Genomic DNA, 4,968 nt, shown 5'->3' with positions numbered 1-4,968 from the left:
CAACTCCACCTTGACAAGATAATCACCCAGTCCATCCGAATAACGATACACAATCACAAACACGAATGATATCAATAACATCATGGAAATCTCAAGTAAACTTGGAATATTTTGAAACTATAACTATTGACAACCCATCATAGGCGGCCTTGAATTTTAAGAATCATAGTTAATAATGACAGAAAAATCTCCAACCTTAAAATATCCAAATAAAATAAGGAAATTGATCGGAGACAGAAGAAACTCTTAACTCAGTTTAAGACGGACTTGCTGGCCTTAGTAGGAAATATTAGGTATTGACTATTAAAATTTTTGACTTGCTTTCTTATCCATTTTCTTTCGGTTTGCTGATTTATTGCTTTGGTTTTCTCACTTTTTTATCATAATTTTTTTTTTTTTTATAAAAGTAATTATGTAAACCTACATAATTATAATCACATATTTATTGTATTGATCGATTTTTGACAACTTTCTATTTATTTATTAATATTTGATTACAATATGAATTTATTAACTCAGAAAATCAGCTAAAAATCAGTATAGTATTGTCTGTACATTTTAAAAACCGTTCCACTGAAGTTCTCTGGTAGTTTTCTCTGGTTCATAGGTTACAAGGAGCCTGGTTGACAACACTTGTATCATTAATGGCATTTGAAAGGTGTCTATGGAGATCCTACTAGGTACCTTCAGCCATCTCTAGAACATCAGGGCGTCGAACTCTGAAAAACCGAACCAATCAATTGGAAAATGTGTATTTGAGGCTTAAAGGCAGTTCTTCAAGTGTATGGGTAAGGGTCGAACTGTATTGGTGGGTGTGGAAAAAAGTGGGCGGCGATTGAAGGGGCCGTGTATTGAGAAGGGAGGCAGCCCTGCGCCCTGGGGGGGTAGAGGCGGGCTCGGCAAAGAAGGGGAGAAGAAAGGGTAGGAAAAAAGCGGGTCGGAGAGTGTGAGGGAGAGAGAGAGAGTGAGAGGAGGCTAGAGAGGAGAGAGAGAGAGAGGAAAGGGTTGGGGCGGTCTGCGCAGGGGACCCACTCTGTGCCTTAGTTCGGGGGGCGGGCGGTAGGGAGCGCGCAATTGCGGGGGGGGAGCAGTCGGCTGGTGTGCACCGGCAGAGGAGGATGAGCCAAGAGTAGACCCCTTCTGTAGCTCGAAGCCGCGATGTCATAGCCTCTTAGAGCATGGATATACATGGTATGCAGTCTATGGACTGGCTTTTCAAGAAAGAGAGAATCTACCTATTGGCACAGTTTTGGCAGCAGGTGAGTCATTACTTATTCTCAGTCCAGTGAAGTGCCCTAATATACCAAAAATCAGTGATTCGTCAGCGACAAAGTGTGTTTTAATTTTTTTTATTTTTTGTGAGTTCCGGCGAACATCGACGGCAACGCGATTTTTTCCTGAGGTACTGTGTTTTTTGTTTATTTATTTTTTTTTAGTTCTAGTTTTTGTTTATTTTTTCGGACATCGGTTGACATTTACTGATTGTTGTTTGTTGTGTTGTTTTATTCAGTTTATTTGTTTTTTTCTTGAATTCGCACAACCGACCCACATGCCGTTCCAAATTTGATCGCAGATCTGCTTTTAAGCTCACCCGCTAATCTTGTTACTTTTTTGACATTTGTTCCTTCCGTAAGAATCGGTTTCCAAGTTTTGACATATGTTGCTAACTCTTAAATTTATTCCGATTTGTGTTTTTCCGACAATTTTGTGTTCGAATTATTTATTATAAGGTACAAGTGTTTGTTGACAACTCATATATTTTTTAAGAGCGTGTTATATTATTGTGAACGTGTTTATGTGCAACTAAAATCTTCGTCCTATAAAAGATACTATTAGATATATTACAAACTGAATAATTTGTACGAGACTATTAAAATAAGCCCGTACAAAAATTCCAAATTTGCCCGTTTGACATGTGTGTTCGGTTGTGCCCGGGAAGTGCGAGATATCTCTCAAAGAGTTTTTGTCCGCACTTCTTTCGGCTATTCTGAAATTTTACTTTACATGGAACATGAACTTAAGAAAAAAAATATGATATTTTTATTACCGTTTTTAAGCGTTTATCTTTTGAATTTCAAACACTGGAAAAACATTGAAAAACTTCAAATATCCAAATCGGTAATGTTCAGTCCATAGCTTTATCAGATTTCCCGATAACTCTTAACTAGATTTATTCTTCAATGGGTATTGGATTTAAAAAAAAATGTTGTCACCTGAGACTAATTATTTGGCACATTAAATAAATATAGTAATGAATCCGTAGGAAAATATCTTGTAAAAATTATGTCTCATGCGGAATTCAGTTTGAAGGCTGTTAGGGAGCTGGAATCGGTAAAAAAGTTATTCAGAATATTGCTAGTCCATTACTTTGCTTACCTTAAAATTAAAATTAAAACTTTATACAGATGACTACTTCGTCGTTAACCGTCAAGTTGAACAAAGTTGAAAAACAGTGACTTCGGATTGTGCCGCCGGTGGCCTATTGTCATTTGAAATAAATTTTATTTTTTACCCAATTTTTACCGGCTCAAATATTCAAGCTCGTGAAACAGAATAGTACTTTAAAAAATATCAAACCGTTTTCCTATTTCAGATCTTCAATTCCGAATCACACTTCTCTGGCGCTAAATATAAAATTTACGGTTATTTAGAAGTCCATTGCAGTATTTATTTATCAGAAAAATTGAGCGACAAATCAGAGAAACCTGACAAGCGACCAAACCTCTTTGTTTTTATTTTTCCGAAATTGAATTGGTATGAAATAAGAATCTGCTGGGAAGTTACAGATAGTGTGAGTGTAAAATTTGACGGAATTTCACTAACGTCGACGTTTTGATTGAGCGATGACGAAGTTTGACTAGACTTTTTTCATACGTCTTTTTGGTTTGCCCTCAGTCGCATACACCTGTTCGCACATTCAGAAATATGTTTTCAAACGGTTGGTTGCTCTTGAAAACATTCCATTAGACACTCCTACTGATCTATTTTTCAATTCCATTCCTTTCAATTAAACATTTCTATGTTTTTGTACATTAAAAGAATCTACTAAAATAACACTAATAAATTACTTAATTTTCTTTTCCATCCCTGATCTTATTCTGCCTGATCTTTTAGTTGGCCGGTTCATTCTGAGTTTATTTTGTATATATGTTAGTAGTGACATACATATATCTTCTTTATGTTATTTTGAAAATATATGTTGTTAAGATTTATTATTCCGTTTTACATAAAATAGTACTTTGTTTAATGTATGCAGATTTGGGTGCTACTATTATATTCAAAAAGTTGTACATGATAAACTGAAAGGATTTTACTCTCTTATAACAAAAACAATTATCAAATTCCTATTGCAATCAATCAAAAACAAAATATTAAAAAAAAAAAATGGGAACAAGTTTAGTTGATTATAATTGTTAGCCTTTTATTTTTGGAAATTATTTTATAAATCTGTTAAAAACGAATAACTAATTTTAAATTAAAATTAGTGATAGAGATTTGTTAAGGTTGAAGATAGAATCTACTAGCACACTGTCCTCAAAGCCCACAGTTTGCACTTGCATAGTTTGCGAACAGTTTAAGCCTGGCAACTAATGTACTAGTCTTCATTTCATTATCTAAAGCCCCTTCATCCCCAACTAAACATCATCTGTGAAAGGTTTCATTAAATCTTAGATTTTTTTTTTATTTTGAATTTACCAAACATAAAAGATAAAACCACCCTCACTGATTTTTTTTTTCTCCTATTTTTATAATTATATATATATATATTCTGAAAATATGTATATTCTATATAAGTCACTCTTTTTTCAACAAATAATGAATTAAAAAAATATTAAATTAGAAAATTCTTCAAATCTAAAATGTAATTTCTTCAAAAATATTCTATTATTTTATTTAAATTTCTTTTCGAAATTTTAATAGTATTCCAAAATTGTCATTAATTAATAAAGTTTAAAATATTCACTGTATATTTATATATAAGTTTTGAATCTGATACTTGAGACTCAAAACAATGATATGCAGATGATTTTGAATGTGATGGACCTATAAAGTATTTAAAAGTTGTATTTATTTTTTAAAAACTACAGTAATGAAGATTTTGTTAGTATAAATTTATAATATTCATGGTACTTGATTATATTCCGAATATAAAACATATTCAGTGGAATTCAGTGATACCTGTTTGAAATAAATAGAACTAGTTTTTATTTTTAGTAAATGAGTAGTCGATTCAGTTAAAACAAGAATTTTATGTTTTTATAATTTAAAAAAAAAATGTATAGTAGAAGAATAATTTCAATTTCGACGGGTTTATTTTATTAAAGTTCATGTCTATTAATTTCACGCTTGACATTCAAATCCCTTCAAAAGTTTGGCTTGTAAAATACAACAAAGGTGTTTTTCCTTTTTTTTTTTTTTTTGTATAATAAAAACTAACTAGTTTCACCTAGTCATGCTGTTTCTATAATTTTATGAGATATGTACAAGAAAGTTTCAGTTACCTTTAATAGGAATACAAAAAAAGAAAGTGAGTTGGATATGCCATGGAACAAAATTAACTTAGCTGTAAAAGTGCTAATATTCTTTCCTAATTAGGTTAGGATTTTATTTATTTATTTTTTACTTCTGCTTACTACTTTACTAATTTATTTTCGGTCAACGAAGAACAAACAAAAAAAAAGTAGATAGACATCCGTTTGACGGTTACCTTTGTCGCGTGATGACAAAACTCCTTTATCCAAGTTAAGCACAATCAACAAGTTTACTGCTTAGTGGTCATTAGCTCAAACCTGATCCAGTCCGACTCATATATTATTTAATTTCAATTTGGAAAATATATTTGTCTATATGTGTGTGTATATGTTCTCTAATTATGATATTACAAAATTCCTAATAAAACATTTTTTTTTTTATTTTCACTTTGAACCGCTTCCAGATTTTACGAGATTTAATAAAAAAATTTATAAA

General features: G+C 31.9%; 1 protein-coding gene across 2 annotated transcripts in view; it reads left to right on the top strand.

Annotated features, from left to right (window-relative positions):
- Nucleotides 1-1,095: 1,095 nt before the first annotated feature.
- Nucleotides 1,096-4,968, top strand: part of cut (homeobox protein, cut) — a gene marked incomplete at its 3' end in the record, with an annotated part of 98,684 nt that continues 94,811 nt past the window's right edge. For both annotated transcript variants that reach the window (XM_014438338.3, XM_067053521.1), the window contains 1 exon segment: nucleotides 1,096-1,259.

The sequence above is a fragment of the Halyomorpha halys genome, unplaced genomic scaffold (genome assembly GCF_000696795.3).
Source record: "Halyomorpha halys isolate HHAL.00 unplaced genomic scaffold, Hhal_1.1 Scaffold55.1, whole genome shotgun sequence".
Classification (NCBI taxonomy): domain Eukaryota; kingdom Metazoa; phylum Arthropoda; class Insecta; order Hemiptera; family Pentatomidae; genus Halyomorpha; species Halyomorpha halys.
The sequence above is the reverse complement of the archived record's forward strand: the minus strand, read 5'-3'. Positions and strand labels throughout refer to the sequence as shown.